This window comes from Nothobranchius furzeri, chromosome 9, assembly GCF_043380555.1.
Source record: "Nothobranchius furzeri strain GRZ-AD chromosome 9, NfurGRZ-RIMD1, whole genome shotgun sequence".
Classification (NCBI taxonomy): domain Eukaryota; kingdom Metazoa; phylum Chordata; class Actinopteri; order Cyprinodontiformes; family Nothobranchiidae; genus Nothobranchius; species Nothobranchius furzeri.
This window is the reverse complement of record NC_091749.1, coordinates 58,594,558-58,620,047: the sequence shown is the minus strand read 5'-3', so window position 1 is coordinate 58,620,047 and position 25,490 is coordinate 58,594,558. Positions and strand designations below refer to the sequence as shown.

General features: G+C 41.5%; 1 long non-coding RNA gene across 1 annotated transcript in view; it reads left to right on the top strand.

Moving 5' to 3' along the window:
• Window positions 1-25,034, top strand: part of LOC107381586 (uncharacterized) — a 40,905-nt gene extending 15,871 nt beyond the window's left edge. Inside the window, exon 4 of the long non-coding RNA XR_008559306.2 lies at window positions 24,175-25,034. This is a non-coding gene — a long non-coding RNA (uncharacterized lncRNA). The remainder of the gene's footprint in view (window positions 1-24,174) is intronic.
• Window positions 25,035-25,490: the final 456 nt, after the last annotated feature.

Here is a 25,490-nt window from a genome sequence, read left to right as displayed (position 1 = left end):
ATTTCTACTTCTTTCCTGTGCTTTTTGTCAGTATCTAAGCTTAAAATACAAAGTGCATGATGCAGTGTTGCAGCATCTCCCCGTCCTCTGTGACTGTGAGGTGTCATGGTGGTGCTTTTTCCTTGGTACAGACGCTGCACAGCATTGCCCTTAGCTGAAGGGAGGTCTTGTGCTGTGTTATTGGGGAATCAGGTATCCAGCAGCAGAGCAGTGGAGCTCCATTTCCCTGCTACAGGGCAGACTCATCTTCTTCGTGCTCCTCCCTCCCTCCACCCCCCTTTCCCCTACCACTAGGTATGATTATTTCTGCTTCGCTCCAACGCACCATTATATTCCAGGTCTGCAGTTACCCCTCCCTGCTGTCATTTTTCATGGCATGTTTTTTGTCCATGTGCAGCGCTGCACATTTGCAGTGCCTGTGCAATATGTTAAGGAGGTGAATGTATGCAGTGTGCAGAATGTAATAGGTCTATATTTATTTTTTTGCTGGTGATTTGCTGCTTTTTTCTTTCTTGGTGCTTGAGAAGAAAGGCCAACGCTAGCCATGTATCTTAACAAACATGACTGCTGTGTATGCGCTCGCCTCCAAGGCTTCTTACTCACCGGGGAAACCAAATTATACATCTGAGGCAGACTGGCTGTTCTTCGTGCTACGACTGTTAAAAAACCAACTTATTATTTGGAGGTATAAGCTTTGCTAGCGCTGGCTAGCTAAACTTTTGGTTATGTTGATTTGGCAAAAGTGTGGACAGCCGATGAAGTTCTTTTTTTTTTTACTTAAAAATATCCCACAAAAAGCTGCCACCAAGTCAGCCAACCACCTTAAGCAGTTTGATCATTACCTTCACACTGCCCGCCAGTCAAGCGAAGAGCACAGCAAAACAAGGAAAAACATGGCAGGATTCTTCAGAATCAAATCACAACTTACACACACACACACACACACACACACACACACACACACAAGGATGAAACTGACATTAGACTCAGAGAGGAAACCTTGTGAATCAGTAGGATTTAAATGGAGTCCATGTCAGCAGCAGCACGATACACAAGTCTCCCTCTGAGAGGCTGTCACACTGGGACACTCGCGGTTTTGCAGAATAAACAAAAAAAACAAATTGAATCTCAAAGATGCACCACCTAATTTAGTTAATATACACATTATCTTCACTTACATCCTGGATGTTGGGTCTCAGTTTGCTGGTGATTTGTTAAAAGAATTAAGAAGGGAAATGTAATGATGTAAAAACATGGCTGGCAGCAGACATGACATAAAACTAGGATTTGTATCTGAACATTAAAATGTGTGTTTAAACAAGATTTTTTTGTAGTCATTTTGAGGAAACTGTGGAATAAAAACTAGTTCCTCTCTGGAAAAACAAAATACAAAAAATGTTAAAGAGAGAGAGAGAGTGAAGGGAAAGAGGGAAATCAGTGGATCCTGAGGAAGATGGAATAGGTGGTGAGAGCAGAATCAAGAGAGAGTGGTGAAGAAGGTCATACAAAAGCCACTTTGGACAAGTGAGTCTTCAGCTGCTTTTTGAAGGAGACCACTGAGTCCACTGATCTCAGGCTCAGGGGGAGAGAGTTCCAGAGTCTGGGGGCCACAGCAGCAAATGATCTGTCACCTTTGGTCTTTAGCCTGGTGCTGCACAACCAGTAGGCTTTGATCACTGGACCTCAGGGACCTGCTGGGGGTGTAGGGACTAAGAAGATGGTACTTGTCCATTTAAGGCCCTATAGACCAGAACCTGATAACTTTTTTCTTTCCTTGACGTTGGATCTGCTACTGCTAGTTTACCCGTTTCACTATAGATTAACTACGATAAATACAATAAATTTTATCTCTCGCCAAATAGTGTAACCATCGACACATTGCTTGGTGTGTGTGTGTGTGTGTGTGTGTGTGTGTGTGTGTGTGTGTGTGTGTGTGTGTGTGTGTGTGTGTGTGTGTGTGTGTGTGTGTGTGTGTGTGTGTGTGTGTGTGTGTGTGTGTGTGTGTGTGTGTGTGTGTGTGTGTGTGTGTGTGTGTGTGCGCGCTCTGTCTTCTTGATCCCCGGTGAGTTATTTTGGATGGCTGCTTATACTGATCCAGGGTCTTCTGGAGGTTTGTTCCTGTTAAAAGGGAGTTTCCTCTCCACTATCGCTAAATGCTTGCTTAGTATGAGGATTGCATCAAGTCACTGACACTAGTCAGTGACTTGATGCAATTTGCTGGGTTCCTTATATAGGAAACATTTTTTTTTCTGATTGGCTTAATTAACTGATCTGGATTGGAATTTTTTATTATGAGAAGTGCCTTGAGACGACTCTTGTCGTGATTTGGCGCTACATAAATAAACTTGAATTGAATTGAATTGAACCAGGATCTTGAAATGAACCCTGAAGTTGACTGGCAGTCAATGAAGCTGGAGGAGAAGCGGGGTGATGTGGGTGTGTTTGGAGGACTTGCTCAGAAGAAGAATAGAACAGAATGGACCATATTAATCCCACAGTGGGGAAACTCACTCATTACAGCAGCACCAACACTTGGAGAAAATGAAGAAAAATAATAACAAGATTACAGGTAAACACACAAAGGCAGTAAGCTATTATTGTAACCTTCAACAACTAAAAACAATGAATAAAAAGGAAACGTGTGTTTCCAGAACTAAGCAGCACGGGGACACAGACATACTAATACATCCGGAATTGCACAAGTATTGAACACATACTGAATATTGCATTGGTGTTGTTGTGTAACAGGTTAATGCCAGCACCAGTTCATCTGAGGAGTTACAGTCAGTTACAATAACATCAATGCAATACTCAGTATGTGTTCAATACTTGTAGTACAGGACTTATATAGTATGTCTGTGTCTCTTACAGTATGCTGCATAGTTCTGGAAACCAGGTTCTTCAATTTAATTTGTGTTTTTTAGTGGTTGAAGGTCACAATACTTACTGCCGTTGTGTTTATACATGAACCTTTGTTATGGGCCCACTGTGGGATCAATAAGGTCTATTCTACTCTTACTGCAGAGGGAATGAATGACAAAATATTATTATTATTACTATTTTTATCATTATTATTATTATTATTATTATTACATGTTATTAATCATTATTATTAGTTGCAGAAAAAAAGCACAACAGGAAAGACTTCAGATCCATGATTGAAAAAAAAATCCAAACTGAACACATTTCAGAGTGTCATAGGTATGTTACTGTTCTCCCAGGGTACCTGTGTCAAGTGAGATGAAGTCAAATTGTTTATACGATAACTCGGTTTTGCTTTTATTCTGATTGCATAATGCAAAAGCATTCAAATGGCTGAGTGCTTTATTTGTTCCCTGGCAGTACTAGTGCTGGAGTGCTAGTATTATTTTTCGCTGGCTGGTTGGAGGGCATGCTTTCAAAGTGTTGATCTCAGCTGCGGTGCAGAAAGAAAAGACAGAAGAGAGAGCCGCAGGCGTTCTGATAAAGGATGCATAGGGAATTTGAGTTTGGAGGGAGAGGGAGGGTGGGGTTTGCCCATCCGGTGTGGCAGAGTGGGCCTGGCTGTGTGCCAGCATGGGCAGTGTGCCCACGAGGAGGCAGTGTGTGGCTGACGGGGACTAACACTGATAGCAGGAGAGATGCTGACAGACATAAGTGAGTCTACGAGAGAGAGAGAGAGAGAGCGAGAGAGAGAGAGAGAGAGAGAGAGAGAGAGAGAGAGAGAGAGAGAGAGAGAGAGAGAGAGAGAGAGAGAGAGAGAGAGAGAGAGAGAGAGAGAGAGACCTTCATGTGAAGCTGCCAGCTTGTGATACAGCAGGGACAAAGGAGAGAGTTCCTGGGCAGTGTTATGTCATCAGCCCTGTTACACAGGCTTCATGGAAGCGGCACCAGTTGACTCACAGTGGATTTGAATTCTGTTCATAATAACGAGGAGTTGATAGAACAGCTCATTTAATCAAGCGTCTGTTGTTTTGTTTAATCACACCCCTGATTGTTGCTCTTAATTGTGCCGTCTGCTATTTTCTTACGCAGCGCCTGAATAAATACTTTCTCTGTGGCACACAAATGTTATCTTTCTGCTTTGTATGCATTTACATATTGTTTTGCCTTTTCACATGTTATCTCTCTCTCCCTTCTCCTCTCTCTGTTCTCCTCTTTTGTATCCTTAAAATATTCTGCACACCCCTCAGCAGTTCCGCATGGCAGACGGCCCTAATATAATCTGTGCGTCTGAATTCTAATTTATACCGTCAGGATAAAATAAATAGTCTGCAGTTAATTATGGGGAGCCAGCTCCTGGCTTTGCCGGGTGATTTATGAAGCGCACGTAGGCATTCTGCAACACATTTTTCTTAATTTATTTTTAATCTGTCTTTCAATTAATTTCACTGCAGATGTCTTAATGATGGCGAGGGGGCTGTGTTAATGAGGCCTTTGTGGTGAAATGAGCGGGCACTGGTCCCTGTGGGCTGAAAGTGAGAGGCTTTAGGGGTGGGGTCATGAGAAGGGTTTTCAAATCCATAAAGTTCAGTCTCATTTCAGACTCCTTTCACTGTCATTAGAATAAGCCCGTATCTTCAGAGTAGACTCGAGCCATGCAGCAGGACTCTTTTCTACCTAATTTGACTTCTGCCCATAAATCCAGGAACACACATAGTTCTCAGTGACAGACACCGTCCCACCCGTCATCTCTGCCATTCAAGTTGTCTCAATCAGCTGCTGTAAAGGAAGTGCCATCAATTCAATTAAAGTGTATTTATAGCACCAAATCACGACAAGAGTCATCTCAAGGCACTTCACATAATAAACATTCCAATTCAGGTCAGTTCATTAAGCCAATCAGAAATAATGTTTCCTATGTAAGGAACCCAGCAAATTGCATCAAGTCACTGACTAGTGTCAGCGACTTTACAGCAATCCTCATACTAAGCAAGCATAAAGCGACAGTGGAGAGGAAAACTCCCTTTTAACAGGAAGAAACCTCCAGAGAATCCTGGCTCAGTATAAGCAGCCATCCTCCACGACTCACTGGGGATCAAGAAGACAGAGCAGACACACACACACACACACTCACACACACACACACACACACACACACACACACACACACACACACACAACAAAGTAATGTGTCTATAGTTAAATTGTGATGTCTTAGTAAATATTCTATTTGGTGAGAGATAAACTTTATTGTATTTATCCTAGTGGATCTATAATTAAACGGGTAAACTAGTAGTAGCACATCCAACGTCAAGGAAAGCAAAAAGCCATTATCAGGAGAGGGAGAATGTTTAAGTGGTTAGCAGCAGTGTGCTAGACGATGGCCCCCTCCATGAGGCCACCACAGCTCAGCAGAACATCATTGTAGCTTCTTCTGGGGAGAAAAACACTTAGAGAGAAAATAAAGTTAACAGCTGAAACTGCAGAAAATAATACAGTTAAAGAGCAGATTGTAGAAGAAAGTAGTAGAGTGTGAAAAGTGGTCAGTGTATCCTCCAGCAGTCTAAGCCTATAGCAGCATAACTACAGAGATAACTCTGGATAATCTTTCCTATTTAGATGGAGGCATGTTGGAGGCAGGGCAAGGGAGAGCCGTCTTTACCGACTGTACACTCACCTCCCTGTACTCCCCCACTTGTCCAGATTTAGGATAACATCAGATTTTAACCATAAGCCCTATCAAATAAAAATGTTTTAAGCCTAGTCTTAAAAGTAGACAAAGTGTCTGCCTCACGGACTAAAGCTGGGAGCTGGTTCCACAGGAGAGGAGCCTGATAACTAAAAGATCTGCCTCCCATCCTAATTTTAGATATTCTGGGAACCACCAGTAGACCTGCAGTCTGAGAGCGAAGTGCTCAGTTAGGAACATATGGAACAATCAGATCACTGATGTATGATGGACCTTGATTATTAAGAGCTTTATATGTGAGAAGAAGGATCTTAAAATCTATTCTGAATTTAACAGATAGCCAATGTAGGGAAGCTAAGACAGGAGAGATATGATCTCTCTTTTTAATTCTCATCAGAACTCTAGCTGCAGCATTTTGGACAAGCTGAAGACTTTTAACTACATTCTGTGGACTTCCTGAGAGTAATGAATTACAGTAATCCAGTCTTGATGTAATAAATGCATGAACTAGTTTTTCAGCATCACTCCTGGAAAGTATGCTTCTAATCTTAGCAATATTCCGAAGGTGGAAAAAGGAAATCCTACAAACCTGTTTAACGTGGGATTTGAATGCCATGTCCTGGTCAAAGATAACACCAAGGTTCCTTACTTTGTTCTCGGAGACTAATGTAATGCCATTCAGGTCAGGCGACTGGCTAAGCATCCTGTTCTTGAGATCTATTCCAACAATGCATGGTTGTCCACTTCACACATCTTGCAGACTACTCGTGAAATCCATAGGCGAAAATCCTGGGGGGACAGAGGGGACATGTCCCCCTCTGACTGAAATGCTCCATAAAACACACAAAAAAAATTTGTTTTAATAATATATTCACTTTTGTTGAACGCACAATACAAGTTGCTACTCAAAAACACTGAGAGTTATAAGAAGTGAAAGATTTACACCGCCCCAAAGTATGTTTAATATAGACAACATATATTGTTATTTTAAGCAGTGTGATGTGTTTATATTAACGTTGGGTTAAAGGGAAAGGAGAGAGAACAAAAAGAGAAAGACAGATATGTATATATAGACGGAACAGACAGTAAGATAGAGGATAGACAGTTGACACACTGCCATCATCCTCTCATTAATGTCACAAATATTAGACTAACTTCAAATCCAGATTTTTACATTTATGTTGGATAGTATTACTTAGAATCTAATTTTCTATTTCAGATTTTGTCTTTTTTTATTTTATAGTTCTGCCTTTGACTTAGATATTCCGTTCAACAGATATTCATTTTGTAACATTCTGACTGGTAGTTTCCACTCCATATTTTCCTCTAATTTTATCAATTTTAAAGTCAAACATCTTTTTACACAACATAGTAAGTTCACAGTGTTCTGGACTTGTTACGTATATATTCATGCAAAACTATTTTTATTTTACAGCAGGAAAAGCTAAATGTAGGTCAAATAAACATATTATCAGCTGGGTATTGAACCTCTTCTAAATCTAAAACCTCTGTTCTTGTTATTGTCCAATTGTCTGGCAGCTTCGAGTCAGGTCAAAATTGCAGAGAAACGACAAATGAAAGACATCAGGTCATTTTTCATTTCACCAAAACACCAAGTAAGTTGAAAGATTTGAATAATATTAAGGCAATTTGTGAGACATTTAAGACACATCAGCACAAGAAAATAAAAAAGCTTTTTTTAATGTCCCCCTCAGGAATTACTCCTGAAATTTTTACTGTCTAATGTCCCCCCAACAATGATGAGGGATTTTCGCCCCTGGTGACATCAGATCACAAACAGGAGAGGCGTCACTGTGAAAGGTGTTGCCTGTTTGTGGCTGAAATCTTCATCTGTGGTGTCCTGTGACTTTTACAGTTATGACTAGAATATCTTCGACCACTTTTATTAAGGTGCTGCTGTTTGGGTTAAACAATTGCATGGTGAACCATCAGGAAATAAAAAAAAACATCAACAACAATGTTGCTATGAATGGCATAATTAAAAAAAAAAGCTGTGTGCAAAAAGGCTGAAAATGGTGATTTTGGTGAACTAAGGTTGTACTTCTCATCTAACTCCTTGTAATGCAGTTTTTACCGGTAAAAAAAAGTGTGTGTAAAAAACTGCTTAGAAAAGTTTTCATATCTCTGAATGCCTTCATAAAACTGCTTGTTTAGGTCCGCTGGACCTAACACATGACTCAGGGGTCAACAAGTTCAAGCCAGCACAAAGGTTGGCAACTTCAGATTCAAAAGAAAAGTACAAGAAATAAAGTTTTCATCGAGAATTTCACCATTTTTTCAACCCATGTGGTCTTTGAGCTTTATTATGTGTATGATGATGCATCTTATATGTCAGACTTACAAAAGTAAGAGCATATCTGTGTAACTATCACAACTGCAACCTTTTATGACAACACAGCAGTCAGCAGAAGAAAGGGAAGATATGCAGCCTAAACCTGGAAAACGTAACTCAACAGCCTTTATAATTAAAGGTGTGCATGACTGAAAAACAATGTTTAATGATTCTTTCTGAGTATAATTAGTCACTCTGAGTTTTTCATGCAGCTGAACATGAAAGTAGTCTCCTACATCTATCACCTGCATTAGTCTGATAGAAACTAGACGGTGAAACGCACTAGGATTAAAAACGCCTGACAGCTCTACATCACACTGTCACTTAAAGTGTCGTTCTGGAGTATTTCTCTTATCCGATGGCACCATCTAGTGGCTGACAAGCATATCACATAAGTAGCCAGTAGTTCTGTTTTTTTTAAGATGGCGACTTCACGTTTCCTGTTTCTGAATGTGCTTCTGTAGCCGACAAACAGAGCTAAAACACGCTGTTTTACGAGTAATATTCTCATGTCATGTTGTGTTTACATATGTCTACATTTTAAAGACTTACTTGCTCGTGAAAAGTTCATCAACCCTGCGTCAGCCGAGGTACTTCCTTAAATTTGAAGCACGTAAGCGGTAGTCTAACACTATTGGTTAGTTCTGGTCGGCGCTCAGTTTCCTATAGACCCTTTTACTGTTTGTAAACAATATGACGTCAGCGAGAATGCGCGCACAGCTTGGCAACAGAGAATGGCGTTGTGTCAGGCTTTATCAAGCTACGCTGCGGGGTTATCACCAGCAAATCTTGAATGTTATATTATTAAACTCACTTTAACGAGTGGCAACAGACTCCCGGATCCCTGTGGCATTACGGAATGGGTGGAAGATGTAGGTGCATGGCCAGATATCCAGTGGCCCGATATATATACGTTTTAAAAAATATTAAATATAAATATTACTAAATATTAAATATATCTGTGATGGGAAGATGTAAACCAGGGGTGGGCACTTATTTTTTCCATGGGGCCATATGAGAAACAGAAAATATTGTGGAGGGCCAGGCCAAAAGGCTGAAGTCAATTATACATAATATTAATGGTATTTCTTTATAAAAAGCAGTAAATACCATTGTTTTTCAAGCTGGTAAGAGTAGACTATATGTTATAAATGAGCGACAATGAAAAAGTGAGGTTGGCTTAAGAAAATGTGATTTATTCAAATTTCCCAAGGCAATGTAAACAAAGTGTGCGCATTTGGTTTTTGTTAAACATTTGTGACTTATATTAGTTAACAGTTTCAGTCACATTCACTCCAAAACACATTTTGAGTTTCAAATATTGTTGGAAAGAGGTTCTTAGCATTCTACAGACACACAGTATTGTCTGTAAAATAAAATCACTGAACTGTGATCTTGAGAAAGAGGTTTCAAAAAAAAGTGTCCCAGTTCACTGCTAGTTGCCTACATTTGTGGTCCAAACACCTTATTTCGTGTTTTTAAGCAATTTTTTTCTTATTCAGTGAGAGAAATCTAGTCTCTGCTGGGCTTTAACGAGTGCATCAAAGTCAGGTTGAATGTCTGAGGTGGAGATGCGAAGCACAGCTGACAAATGATCATCAGTGAGAGAGGATCTATACCTGGATTTTGTAAACTTCATCATTGAAAATGTTTGTTCACAAATGTGTGTAGAGCCGAAGAGAACCAACATCTTCTGAGCATGTCTCCTCAGGTTTGGAAAGTTCTCCTCCTTAAGAGAAGAGTAGAAATTCAGCAGAGATCCTGACTTAAAGTGCTCTGCCAGTACTGCATCAGACTGCAGGTCAATGAGTTCCAGCTGCACATCACTGGGTGCATTATCCACACTGCAGGTAAAGGGAGAGGAAATCATGTGCATTTCATCCTCGATTGTTCTGAGATCTTCAAAACGCCTTGAAAACTCATCATGTAATGCTCCTAACATGGATGAGTACCTGCTGAGGTGATCAGCTGATGGTGTGACTTCGTTTAGGGTTTGCATGTGAGTGAGTGTTGCTCTCCAGTTGACTTGAAGGGAACTGCAGCTTTCTCATGAAGGCCTTCACGAGGCTGTGCATTTCATGAACAAAAAAGCCCTTGCCTTGCAGTTTGGTGTTCAGTTCATTCATCAGTGCAGTCACATCAACAGCAAATGCAAAATCTGCCATCCAGTCCTCATCTGAGAGCTCTGGAATGTCTTTGCCTTTCCTCTCGCAAAACTCTCGAATCTCTGCTTTCAAGTCCCAAACCCTATCCAGCACTTTCCCCAGGCTGAGCCATCTGACAGCTGTGTGGAGTCCTCCAAAAGAGCAACAAACTGTGTGATTCATTGCCCGTGCCCTGATGAAGTTTATTATTTTAGTAACAACATCAGTAACATGGTTGATTTTTAGCACTGACTTGCACAACACATGTTGGTGTATAATTCAATGCAAAAACACCTATTTTTGATCTGCATCGATTTCTGTCACTTTATCTTACATGCGTTTCAAAAGTCCGACATTTTTCCCTGTAAGATTTGGACAACCGTCTGTTGTGACACCTGACAGTCTCTCCCATTTCAATCCCAGAGTGTCCATGCACACATTTACCTCTGTAAAAAGATCACTCCCTGTCGTTGTCCCTTTCATCGACCACATTGCTGCCAGCTCCTCTGTGAGCTTGAAGTCCGTTATCCCCCGGACAAATACGAGCAGCTGGGCTGTGTCGCGGACATCACAGCTCTCATCTAAGGCCAATGAGGAAAAAGTCAAAACTTGCCACTTCATGTTGCAGCTGAAGCTCCAGGTTCCCCGCAATGTCCTCGATCCTCCTGGTCACGGTTCGCCTGGGCAGCGGGATTTGCTCAAATGCGCCTTTTTTTCAGGGCATATTAGCGCGGCAGAGTCCACCATGCACTCTTTGACAAACTCTCCCTCCGAAAACGGCTTGCTGTTTTTAGCTATTTTGTGGGATATCACAAAGCTGGTCCTGGTTGCTGCATCCCTGGATGTGTGAAGCTTAGTAAAAGAAGCCTTGCTGCTTTTGCAACTTTGCTAGCAAAGCTTCAAATGTCCGTGCCCTCTCAGCATCAGACAAGTTCTTGTATTTTTCCGAGTGTTTCTTGTCGTAATGCCGACACAAATTGTAGTCCTTAAACACGGCAATCTCCTCGCCGCAAACCAAACACACGGCTTTACCTCCGACTTCAGTAAAAAAAAAAAATACTTAGCAGTCCAATTTTTGTTGAAAATCCTGCATTCGGCATCTTTCTTTTTTTGCATGAGCGGACATTTCTGGGGGCTACAATCACCATGTCAACCGCGGGCACCTGTTGCTATACGTATTTCGTCATTGTGCACGTAAAAAACAACTTCAAAATAAAAGCAATGCAGTCTTAGTCCATGCATGAGGTAAAATGAGAAAACACATTTATTTTGTAATTTCCAATTAACCTTACGCGGGCCGGTCAAAGTCAACCAAAGGGCCGTATGTGGCCCGCGGGCCGTAAAATGACCAGGTTTGGTGTAAACATTACCTGTCCATCTTTGCATGGGGGTTTGGACTTCGCTTTGTGTACGTAAACACAGAAGGCACAAAATCAGGACTCGAGGAGTCCAATGACACCTCGCCTGTAAATAAATAGACTGCTTAAAAGCAAACTAGCAAACGCAACTTACTTTATTTAACAGAACACACGTTAACCAGCTTTCTGGTGTAATCTTAGTACATAATTACCTTACTTGATATAAAATGGGCGCTACAAACTCGAGCATTTCGGATCGTGTTTTCAGTCCAGTTTTCATCAACCCTTTTGATGGCCTGCAGCCACAGACGCCTCCGATTTTGTTGAAATGGATGTGCTCCCTTCGGAATTCTGTAAAGTTTCAGTCCACTGCTTGAAGAGAAGCGATTCTGGCATCCATACACGCAACAACCCGACATTTTTATGTGCTCAGAACTTCAAAACAAAGGGTTTAAAACGCTGTTTTAGTATCGAGTGTGAGTGAGGAAGCCTTCACTCTCGTTGCCAGGCTGCAGGCGCAACTTTTGATGACGTAGGTAGTAAAAGGGTCTGTTGCACAGAGCTCTGCGGGGCAGGGGGCGTGCTTAGCAAAAAAAAAAAAAGACATTGCTTAAATTCTATCACAGTACATGATGAGACAATCGCTTTTATGTATTTCTGAAAATTCCTACATACTTTCTGAAAGAAGAAAACTCCTGAAAGCTAGGAATATCCTGGTTTTAGCACTTATGCAGCTATGTGAAGACAACTAACCTGGCAAGCCAGACTAAATAAATGTATTATTTCCAAAGCAAGAATTTGGTCTCGTTCACCAAGCTACAAGACGACATTTCTGTCTAAATCATCAAAGGTGGTGCATGACTCCTTCTGTAGAAGTCCCCTGTTGCTATCTCATCTGATGGTCCTTGTGTTCGTGTTGACTTGTGGTTTTCCACGAAAGGAAAAAAGTTGCATAAGACAGGACAACGTTACCACTCATCCCTAAAAACAGACCCACTTGTTCTGCACCATCATTTTAATCCCATTAGCATGCACTGTGCCTTTGTCTGCACGGGAGTGGGATCTGGTGTGTGTGATGGGTGGAAAGACAAAAATCTGTGATGGTCAGTTTCCAGACAGCTCACGTCAGCCTATCCCATTAAGGCGCTCCACACTCAGCTCTCTGCATCAGGATGCTCTCATTTACTGCCTCCATATCCAGTCATTTATCTCCCTCCTCTGCTCTCCATTTCATTCCCTTCCCTCTTGGTAATTTGCCTTTTAAAAAAGAAAAAAAAAAACAGATCTCACATTAAGCAACCAGGCATGGCTCGCTGCAGTGCCTCTTCTGAAAGCAAAAGGGAATTATTTAATTTCTCACTCTCTCTGTCTCTGTGGCCTCGTCATACACAGATCATTACTCACAAAGGCCTCGTTTTCATCTCCCGTGGAGGACACGTGCACAGCTGTAACTAGCTGGCCACACCACAGCCGCGGCTGATGATCAATACCTGTGGTCAAGTCTGAGCACCAAGTTCAACCCAAATGGGCGCTGCGAGCGTAAAACACCTTTGTGGCCACACACACAACCCAATAAGTGATTTCTGTTTGATGGAATGAGACGTCTAAAGATTTACATACAGCTCTGTTTATCTCAAAATAAAATCCATGCCCACTGTTTAGTCATTGAGTCACTTTTAACATGTATCTGTTTTTTTTTTTACTGAAAAACAAAATTGCATGTGTTTATGCAAAGCACAGCAGGCGTAGAAGGTGCTATGCAATTTGCTAAAACACCCCAGCTTGTAGTTGGTTTAATTTAAATCCCGAGCCTGTCACAACTGAGATTTTCTAATGAGACCACACACAGCAGGAATCTAAATGAAATGAGTAAGGCTCAGAGGAAGAGTCAGTTCCTGTTTTTCTGTATGGGCGGATTCTCTCTCACTCTGGCTTGTGGGATTGGAATCAGTGATGTATGGACCAGGTGAAAGCAGCCTGGGGCCTGGCAGACTGAGCGGTGAAAAAAGGTGTTAATCATCGTGCTTTCGCCTCTGGGGCGCTCAGCTGGCTTGATCCCTGCATTAACCACACAGATAACCAACAAGTTTAATTACCTTTGCATCCAGTCACTCCACCACTCCCCACTTTGCCTGAATAAATCAAAGAAAGAAAAGGAAAGAAGAAAGAAATGGTATAATTACTTATTTTACAGGGAAGTCACAGAATGCCTTTTGCCAAATGACTAATTTCAAATGGTTAACAGGATGTTTCTTTTTGAAAACCCATGTGACAGCAAATTGCTTTTCTGTTTGGGGCCTTAATGGCTTTTATAGTTTGCACTTCCAATAAGCAGTAGACTCAAAAATTAATATTGCACACTCTGTTATGATGCAAATGGTAGCAGGATAGAAAAGCTGTACCTTCCTCCAGAAACCTCTGATTAGATCCATAATTGCTCCGCCGGGGTAATTTTCTCTGTTTGTTTGAGCTTATTCATAAGTTTTCTTGGTTTTGTTCACATGTGTCACTTCAGTGTTACGAACAGGGTCACGTCAGAACTTCTGTATGTTGGTTCTCCTCTTTGACTGTTTAGTTGCAACAGAAGAGAAATCCATTTATGTGTATCATTAAAGAGCAAGTCACCCCCAAATCAACTTTTTTTGCTGATAAACTAAATAAACGAGTGTATAATTGTGCTGCAGACACGTGTAGTCAATAACTTGGCACTTCAGTGCATCTTAGTTATAATTTTAATATTTTGCTTAAAACTGGCAGTGTTGTGCCATTGTCAGGTCAAAACTCTGCACTGTATTTGAATTTAAAACTGCCACTGCTATTGGCTAAGAGGTATGCTATGATGTAAACGGGTACATTATGATGTCACAATAGTGTCGTGAACCTGTGTGTGTGTGTATTTGTTAGCGGCTCCGCCCTCTCGGTCTGCTAGGCAACGGCATTTGTTGCATTTTTCAAACATGAAGTGGGAGTGGAGTTAGACTCTGGTAGGGGGTGACTTGCTCTTTATGCAAGCTGGTCCAATCTGAAAAGATGTATTTGTACAAAGTTATTTTAATTAACTTTTGATCCAAGATATTTTGCTTCTACTTATTCTCAAATATTAATCTTTCTTTGAATCACGCATCGTGCCTGTAATAAGAAGATTAGGGAGTGAGGCATTAGCATTCACACTAAGGCTCAGTTACCTGCATACCTGTGGCTGTTTCTGACTTTAAAAAAAGCTTTTATTGAATGCACCCACATGCTGCAATCCCACAGTTTCTTTGGATGTTGTGTCATTCCAGTTCAAAGTAGATTTTTTATGCAAACACGAGTCTCAGATCGTTGAATTCTCTAAGGGATTTCATTTGGAAGTGGAGGATCTCTGGGGTCGGACTGCTGCAGCATCAACAAACACTCACCCAGTCTGACCCACGGACAGAAATAGCCAATGAATTCAGCTGGATTGGCCCCTGATCGCTTCCAGCGGCTGAGGTTAAGTGGCCTTTGGTGTGCAGGGCTTGAGCGTTGCTGCCTTTCTCCCAGATATTGGTCATGTGACCAAAGATGAGGTGTACAGTCAGACTCTTTGACATATCCCCATGGCAACTGTTCATTTCTCTTCAGCATGCATCCATCATTCCACCTGTTATTCAAGTAATTGTGTGTGTGTGTGTGTGTGTGTGTGTGTGCCTGTGCGTGCACGTTTGCGTGTAAGTGTACATACATATATATACATATATATTTAGATGTGTATAAATACACATATATATATGTGTATATATATATATATATATGTGTGTGTGTGTGTGTGTGTGTGTGTGTGTGTGTGTGTGTGTGTGTACACTAACATTTATAGATAAATTAAATAAATACACTATGATAAAATAGCAAACAAGAGCGTGATGGTGTGAAGGCTTTCATTAGACTAGAATATTAACAGAAATTGGGCTTATTACGAACTAATAAAGCTTGTTCTTATTGTTTGCACACATTCCTCGCGCTGAACCCCATTTGCAGAGTGAATCTGAGTTTCGATTTGGTTTTAATTGGGCCACCTTCTTTGTTTCCTTCCTTCTTTCCTTTCAGCCTTTCTGCAGAACTCAGCTTAATTAGACCTACTAGATTGTGAAACTAGCAGAAACACATTGTATATGCTCTGCCTCTGTTTCCATTGATGTTCTGTTTTTAGAAGTATTGATGATACAAGCTATATAATGACATTTACTATACTGCTGTAGTCATTAATGGCCTTGCATGGGGCTGGCTTTAGACTGTATGGCAGCACAGACAGCAATGGATAAAAGGTTTTATGGAAATAAAGGATTTCTGAAGGCGGAGAAAGCAAGGCCTAATGACTGTTGTACCAGCTGTTCCTCATTACCAAGGTCGCTGGCATGAGGACCAGCTGAGATATTCTAAGTGGCTTACTGCCATTAAAATGGCCACAAGGCCTTTTTGTCAGTATTGCATTCACTGACACTGTAAACTCCATGAAATTCCCTGCAAACCCCTATTTTCTTTAATTGTCCTGATTTAAGTTGGTTTTCTTCAACGATTCTGTCAGAAAAGCTTTTTCTACTTGACGGCTGAATGTCTTTATTAACGGTTCGCCACAGGATCCATTTTCAAGCTCGGTCGTGGTTGTCTGAGCAGTAATTACAATGAGAGGCGTGTCAAACCTCTCCCAGTCCTTTTATGAAAACCATTTTTGTGTTATGCACAATAGCAACAGTGAGCTATACAAAGCATTGTGTTTCTAATTTATGTGCTCCCTTCTGAACTCGTTAGACTGCCAAACCTCAGAAGTTGCATTCGAACCAATCATACTGCGCTGCTTACTTTTGGTTTAAATTAGGGCGCAGAAACCAAAACTACTCAGTTCTGCTTTATACAGAAAGATCTCATCTAAACTTATTGTTGAATCTGTACGCGTCCTCTGTGGGATGAGGGGGACTTCACAAGAATTAACTAAATTGCCAGTATTTACTAGAAGAGTGTAAGCGCCAGCTTTCATTATTAAAGATGATAGCACGGTGGTTTCTGTGAAACCCACATCACTGACTCAAAGTCTGACATGGGCTGATGATGTATGGATATATTATTCAGTACGTGGTATTGGCTGCAGAACGGTATCTGCCCTCCCAGCTCACAGCCTCCTCATGCACAGACACATGCACACAACAACCACTCTTCAACTCCTGGAGGGCACCTGTGTTTTCAAAGTAAAGACCACTTAAAGAATAGCCCCAGGCGTCTGAATGCTGAAGTGCCCTGTGTTACACATTAGAAGCCGCTGTACTCACCAAGAACACAAATACTCTCAATAGCTTGTCTCCTCCCAAGAATACCCCAAACACGTCAAATTAAGGGGTGGAAACCTAGCACACAGACTCTAATTTAGCTCTAGTCCAGTGGGACTTTACTACATTAAAGACAGAGCATGGGCTTACTGGGAGATGAAGAGCAAATGCAGCGTTTAGGACTTTGGACTGTGGTGGCTCAGGGGTAAGGAGTTCGTCCTGGAATTGGTGGGTTGCCAGCTCGAATCCCAGCTCCGTTCGCGTCAGCTACCTGGCCTGCTGGTGGTGGTTAGAGGGGTTGGTGTTGCAGATTGTGTGGCAGTCTCATTTCTTTCAGACTGTGCGTTTCCATGCACTTAGAGAAAACCAAATAACTGCCTAATTGGACTTTTAAAATGCACCTTAGTCCGGCCAAAGTCAGTTAGACAACTGAACTTCTCTGCAAATGACATCTCAGTTTAGCCAAGCTGTGGCCAGCCTGGCCACGCCCCTTTAAGGATGCAGGCTCCTGATAATATCATCGCCACAGGATTGTGCATCTCAAGTGTAACAAACGAACTGAGCTGCAGCATTGCCGTTGTCCAAATCCTTGGTCATTTTGCATATCCTGCCTTTTCTCCATCTGCTTCACTCATGCCAGTGTTTGTTCACTATTTGTGTTGCTGGCTAACTGGAAAAATGTTGACGCAAAAGGGCACATGTTGCCAGCTACTGCAGCAGAGTCTAAATCACTTCATTCATGATTTGTTTTTTTAACAAACACGTTAACTAGGTTAAAAGCTCACACTCTGGTTTAAGTAGCTGGATTATTGCAGTTGCTCGACTCAGATGTGCATGTAGCTGCCCTGAGCATGCCCCTGGGCAGCTGTGGCTAATGTGGCTCATTACCATCAGCTTGTCAATGGGTGAATGACTGACTATTGTAAAGCTCTTTGGAGTCCTCTGGCTCAGAAAGGTGTTTCACAGATGTCATTTACCAGAATTTGTGAATAAAGACTCCTGGCCAGTTGATGGTTTTGGTGATCAGAACGTCCATGATCCGCTCTTCTCTTCCACAAAATGTCATTGCAGCCTACCTCGAGTTCTCACTTCCCATTGGTAGGACAACCTAGGCAGGCCTTTTTTTTTATTATATTAACCTCTCTGTCCCTGGAATTCCTTAAGATCCCCTAGGAGTTGGAGAATGACACTCAGGAGAGCTGCCTCTGGGTTTCCCTTCTGGACTGGAAGAGTGGAGGAAAATGGATGGTTGGCCAAAAATGTCATGGTTGGTAACTGAAACTACAAGGACACATACAAATAGAGGGAAAAGGAGAATCTGATGAAAGATAATGAAAACCAGGGAGCTAAACTGAAGGAAGTGATTGGGACAGGGACAGGTGAGCTGAATGGTGATGGAGAACAGGTGTGCATGATTAACAGGGAAGCCGAGGGTTGAAACTAAAGCAGAAACACATGAAACACAAGCCATGACAGGAGGAATAATGGCTGTCCTTAATTTGACCTTTTGTTTTGCTTTCAACTGACGGCAACAATTATACAAGCGGTGCATCCATCCTTTATGAGTGCAACTGATTTACTTGATAATCACAAGACAAAAGCCAGCAGCTTTGACGGAGATGCTCAAAGTAGGAGGAAGAGGCAGGCGTACTTCTCATACTGTCCCACGTATCGGCTAAATGAGGTTTGCTCAGATTCCAGGAACAGGAGGGTAAAAAAGCATCCTGGCCTTTAAAGTCAGCCTCTCCTGTTATAATAAACAGTTTGGTGTTAACACGGTCACTTTAGACGGCAGATAAAGACACACTTTCAGAAAAGCAAGAAAGGCGTAATCTAAAAATGGAATGACTATTCCCACATATTTACGGAAGAGAATTGGGGCCACTAGAAAAGGAAAGAAAAGTGAGAATTCTGACTTTAAGCCTGGGGCACATTGGACAGAGCGTTGCTTCGTGCCCGCGCCTGTGCCGTCATTTAAAAAAGAAGCCATTATAGTTACTGAGAGTGGCTACACGGGGAGCACAACGCCACGTCCCAGAAGCGCTGGTCCGCGCAGTCGCTGAAGATGGGCGCCAGTTCTATTTCAAGCACCACCGCGTGGCTAATAATAATAACAATAACAATAATAATAATAATACATTGAACTTATATAGCGCTTTTTAGGACACTCAAAGACACACACAATCTCACATTCACACACTGCTAGTGATGGTAAGCTACTTTGTAGCCACAGCCACTCTGGGAGGTCTGACAGAAACGAGGCTGCCATTTGGCGCCATCAGACCCTCTGACCACCACCAACACAGGCAAGTTGGGTGAAATGTTTTGCCCAAGGACACAAGAAATAGAAGAAGGAGAAGAAAGTATCATTTCTATAGCGCCTCTCAAGATAAAAATGACGAGGCGGTTCACAAAAGCAAAAAATGTAAAAATATAAAAAAGCATTTAGAAAATGTTTAAAATATATTGAAAATGAGCAAAAATGGGCAATTGTGATTAAAAAAATGTTAAGAAGGAGAGAGTGAATAGGAAAGAGGGAAATCAGTGGATCCTGAGGAAGGTGGAATAGGCGGGGAGAGCAGAATAAAGAGAGAGTGGTGAAGAAGGTCATACAAAAGCCAGCTTGAACAAGTGAGTTTTCAGCTGCTTTTTAAAGGAGACCACTGAGTCCACTGATCTCAGGCTCAGGGGGAGAGAGGTCCAGAGTCTGGGGGCCACAGCAGCAAATGATCTGTCACCTTTGGTCTTTAGCCTGGTGCTGCACAACCAGTAGGCTTTGATCACTGGACCTCAGGGACCTGCTGGGGGTGTAGGGACTAAGAAGATCACCAATGTAAGATGGTGCTTGTCCATGTAAGGCCCTATAGACCAGAACCAGGATCTTGAAATGAACCCTGAAGTTGACTGGCAGCCAGTGAAGCTGGAGGAGAAGCGGGAGCTGGAATGGAACCCATGACCCTCAGATCATGATTCAACTCGCTCTACCTCCTGACCTACTGTTGCCTGGCTACAACAGATGACGCAGAACAGCTTTACGGCACAAACCCAACCGCAGTATTGATAACTTTAAAGTACTATTGATCTTAAAATATTCTAGTAAATAGCATACTTACCCATTTTGAATGAATTAGTCTCACAAAACACGACAGCAAGTCTGATCACGTAAAAACAAAAGAGTCACTTTCCGCCTCCTGTTCTCAAGCCCTGCATGATGTTGTGACTATCGCGAGGCTTTCCAAGAAGCGCCTCCTGTGTGACCATTTGACTTCCTAAAACCGCGGGGCTTCCACAGCGCAGCACGTCTTCTTTGTGCACCAGGTTTTAGATTAAGGTCTGAATTCTGTGATTAATGTCAGATTTCTAAGAATTCAGTCAGAATTCTCTTTTTTGTGTTTTTCTTTTCAGTGGCCCTAATCATCTTCTGTACATATTTGTCTATTAGAAAGTGGAACTGTTCTGTACAATTATTATGTGCTGGAGTTCAGTGTAAAAATCTTTTAAAGGTGTGGTTCACTTAAAAAAACACATTTAATGATTATTTCTGATTATAATCAGCAACTCTGAGTTTTTCATGCTAGCTGAATATGAAAATAGTCTCCTACACTTACCTCCTGCGGTAGCTTCTGATGGTAATATTTTAAAAGTGTGACAGATCTATGTCACACTGTCACTTAACATTCATTGATTCATCCATCTAGACTCATGAATGGGAAGGCTGTTGTTGGTTTAGCGTCCAGAAAACAGAGAATGTCTTGACAAGTTGAAGCTAACCAGTAGCATTAAAAATGTCACCATGCAGCAGAACTCCTGCAGGCCTGTGTTATTTCATCACCAGTGGTAGAGTCACGTTGCTATTAGCCAATCAGAGGCAAGATGTCCAAATATCAGGAAATAAAACTCCAAATCCTGCCGTGTTCAGCTCTTCTCTGATGTGGCATTCTGCTAGTTTCTGAAACAAGCGTGTTTTAGTTTTCCCCTCTGAGTTCATTCCTACGAGAGACCACTGCAGATATATTGATTAAATGAGTGTCCAACACCTTTATTAGTTGTTGTAGCTGCTATGTCTATAAATGTGTGGAAAATGAGTCGTGAGGGATGTCATTATTTTGGTATGTGTTTAGGAAGCCAACGGTTTGCTCTAACCGCTGCTCAGGTTGTTATTCTGGAAGTGCACAATGCAAGGCCACATCTTATTCAGAGGGATGCTCAGAGATGCACACACATTTACATATTGTAGGGTTAGATAAACTGGGTACTTTAGCTCAGTATATATTTTAACTCTACTTGTGACCAGTAAGCTGTGATACTCTATCTAAATATAGAATATCACCTTGCCTGGTCTTTATTGTGTTTAATCAGAAGATTCTTGGAGTCTTCATTCAGTCTCGATGTAAAACAGGCCAAGTCATTAGAAACCTTTAAAGGAAGACTGAAAACACATCTGTTCTCCCTGGCTTTTGGACGTTGAAGTTGGGGGAAGTAGGCCGGATATGGAATGTGAACTGGCACTCAGGTTTTTGTACTGTATTTTAAAATGGATTTCTTATTGTATTTTTATAGGATTTATTACGGTATTTTACAGGGATTTTTAGTGTATTTTAATGGATTTTTTAATGTATTTTAATGGTCATATCTCTGTCCTATTGTGTGGCATTTTATTGATGTACAGCGCTTTGTTTGTCCATTCTGGCCATGTGAAAGCGCTCTATAAATAAAGTTGATTTGATTTGATTTGATTCATTCATTAAGGGATTGTACACACTTCATTTTGATTCAAGAAACAGTCAGGTTTATAAAAGTAGGAATTTATTTTAAAAACTTGACAAGTTGGTTGACTATTATTTACTGTGAGTGAATGGAACTAAAGGTGATGTCTGGAACCTACTGTATGTGTGAATGCCATGTTGGTCAGAACTTCCGTATCTCGGAGAGCTGAGTTCTGGGTGTAAAAGAATTTGGTTTGTGTTAAGCTATGAGGTTGATTGTTATCAAAAACCCACATCAGACGCTATCTGTGTGTCTACATTACCCGTATTCAGAGACCCTCTTGGTGGATCCGAACATCAGAGAGGTCGGATGACCGCTAGCACCGGAGGGCTGTAGAATAACGTGGTACCGATCCTTTCAGTCCACAAATGTTTTTTCTGGACTGACAGACGTATGGAACCGAGCGTCTGGGACTCTTAAGGAGTTTAAACAATATCAGCTTTTTCTGCAGGAACTGTTTTGTTGTATCAGCTTCGCAGGTGCGAAAAAAATAAAAGGTTTTGACGAAGTGTCAAAATCTTTGGTGGGTTAAAGAGGTTTTTTGCTTCAGGTGGCCGGCCTGAAGCTTCTCTAGAACTGAAGAATCACCAGCGGGATCTGGTTTTAATGTTATGATGTTATGATTGCGTAGCCAACCAAAGGTTGACAAGTTTGGATGTTAACAAGAATCTCAGCGACACACGCCTTCTTTGATCCGGAGGCTCTGATCTGGGTGAAAGGTTAATTATGTGTCATGGACTTAACTTTACCTTACTTTGTACTTGTGTGAGTGCAAATGCTATGACCTTGTCAAGTACACATGCTAAAACACTCATTGAGCACAGATTAATGAAACATTTCATTATTTTATAATTATTATAAGTAGCAATAAACAAATGTTTATTTAATGATTATCTAGCTTGTAAATTTCAGAAGTTCATATTTAATTTTAAAAATCTTCTTTCTTCTTTGAAGTGAGGAGTTTAGATAAAAGGGTTGCTTTGTGAGGGACCTTGGAAAGAACAGGATGTCAATGTGATGATTTTGTTGTCTCTGTCAGAGCTGCCGGCTCTGAGCTCCAGCTGGTGTGAGGAAAGCAGGCTGATTTAAAGGAATCACGTGCAGTCTCGTATCTCCTTGTTGACCAGATGTCGAATGGTCAAACAGTGCCTAAACTGACCGTTGCTGGACGTTACAATACCTAACTGCTCTTAAAGTGAGTCGTGTCTGCCTGTGTGTGTAACAATAGACATGCAACTGAGATTTGTTTGTGCAGATTCTGCAGCAGTGAAAAACCACCAAGAGCTCAATGTTCTGCAAGGTAGTTTGACCTGCAGGAACGATCATGCATGTTTAGTGGCTTATTTTAGCCTAAGATCAAGTCTCTCTGAACTGCACGGGAAAATGCTCTGATTTCTTTCTTAAACAACCCAGGAGTCAGCAGCCATCTTTCCTCCCAAACAAACACCCCAGGGATCTCTTTCTCCTGCGTTTGGAGGCAATCAGTCCCATAATGACGGTGTGTTTTCATGTCATTTTTTAAATTCCGCTGGTGTTTGTGTTGTGAGCCTTCCATGATGAATTTTACCTATCACTCTCGCCTCCATGGCTGACCAATGAATTCTGTGACAGCACGGCCCGTGGTGTTTTTCTTTAATAAGTCCAGAGGTGAGGCAAAGCAAGCAGGCCATCAGTCATCTTGTCAGGATCTTGCCCTCTGATTGCCAAAGGTGCCTACATCATGAACCAGTCTTATCCTTCATGCTATGATTTACATTAGTCAGCTAAAACCTTGTTTTGCTGAGATTCCTGTGACAACATTTAATTTCTAGGTGTTAGTTTTCACTTTTCTGTTTGCCGAACATTCATGGATTCACCACTTTTAAGGTCGTTCTGCAGTAACTTACTAGTTTGTGTGTGTTTGCTTTCTGTATTTATAATAAATATGCATCAATACAATTACACATTATTCAATGTTAATTAGAATTGTAAAGGAATGATGAATGACCCAGCTGCTCCAATAATACAGTCTGAGGACATATGTCTAACAATCTGAGTGCCTAAATTGAGAACTGCAGCTGGAGTAAGTAACCTGAGAAGATTTTGGGATTAAAGTTATTTTTTAAGTTATTATTAACTAGAACAAACTAAAATGTACAAAAGGACATAGGCATGAATTAATGTAGAGTTTACAAGAATATATTGACAGGTAGATGGGTAACAATTTACAATAAGGGTCCCTTTATCAATGTTATTTAGTGCATTATTAAGCAGTAATAAATGTTGTGTCCCTTTATTAACATTTCCGGTATTGTTATTGTTAAGAGTCCTTAAGGTTAAGGGCCTGGGGGGGGGGGGGGGGGGGGGGGGGGGGGCTTAGTAATGCATTACGCAATATACACAATAATAAGAAGCAATTGTTATTTCTTTATTAAATGGTTTATTAATGTTTAATAATACACTAAGTAATGTTAATAGAGGGACCCTTGTTGTACAGTGTAAATGTAAATGTAACTCAAGACAGTTCATTCTCTCTCTCTGTGTGTGTGTGTGTGTGTGTGTGTGCGCGTGCGTGCGTGCGTGCATGTGTGTGTGTGTGTGTGTGTGTGTGTGTGTGTGTGTGTGTGTGTGTGTGTGTGTGTGTGTGTGTGTGTGTGTGTGTGTGAAATCTGATCTACAGGATGAGCGTCTGTAATTTCTCCAGCCGGCCATTCGTCTTGATCGCCCTCTGTTCTCCATCAGTCTTCACCTTCTGATCGGGACATTTTGGTCCAGCACAACCCATTCCAGCTCAACCTGAACAGCAGCGCCCTCGCCTTTGGGCCTCAGTTACACACCTCAGAATGGATCTTTATTTACAGCACAGAACTCGGAAACAGCTGGTCAATCCATTTAGCCTAAGGCCACTGATTTGTTCGTATTTACTACAACAGCCAGAGAAAAGCCAGGGTATTTTTTCCTCTCTCCTTCCTATTGATCCGGCGCTTAGAAATTCTGCCCCGCTGTCTAAACACTATTGATCCCCCCCTCTCAACGACAGGCTCTCGCACCAGTGTATAAAGGGACTGGATGAATTGAAATTTCATTTCCGACAACTTGTTCCTGTTATTTTTACCCTTTTTTTCAATAGTTGGGAACAAGGGCTGGCGGGCCACTACTCAGAGAGTCAATACATGTTTGGGGGAGACGAGGGATACAGGTGAGACTGTTTAGCTCGCTCTCAGCAGATCTCAATAACAATATGCCATCAACAGGTTTTCTGTCACTTGAATTCCTGCATTTTTGTTTAGAAACCTGGTTGGAGATGTTGGTCAGGCTGAATATGGGTAGTTGGTTATTTCTTCTGACAGCTTCATTAAAGAGCAGCTGGCTGGAAGCCATGCAGCAGGTGGTCCCAAAACATAAACTGTATAAAATCCAGAGCATGTACTAGATGAGAAAATGTAGAAGACATTTTTGTTTTGTATTGAAAAAAAAAATATGTGCACTAAAATAAGTCTTGTCATGGACAGCGGGTTTCTCAGAATCGGCTTTGGACAGTCTGGCTGGGGGGGGGGGGGGGGGGGGTTGATGGTCTTCTGTGGGAAAGGTTAAGCAAATTCTTGATTTATAATAAATGTCAAGTTCACTGAAAAAAAACAGTTTTCTTTGTTTTTTTTTTAAATATGGTCGGTCACTCTGAATTTCACATACAAGCTGAATGTGAAAATGGTCTTCCCTATCTCCTGCATTAGCTTCTGATTTTGAGAAAATCCTGACAGATCTACGTCACACTGTCACTTAACTATCATGGACCCACCCATCTTGACTCATGACAGGAACGATTGTTGTAGTTTTAGCACCCAGGAAACACCAGAGAGCGTCTCGACTAGTAGAAGCTAACCGTTAGCAGCAGCTCCACCACATGGCAGAACTCCTCCAGGCTTGTGTTGTTTGTGGAGATAAAACATCAACGCTGCAGAGCAAACTGAGTTAGTGGCAGAGTCATGTTGCTTT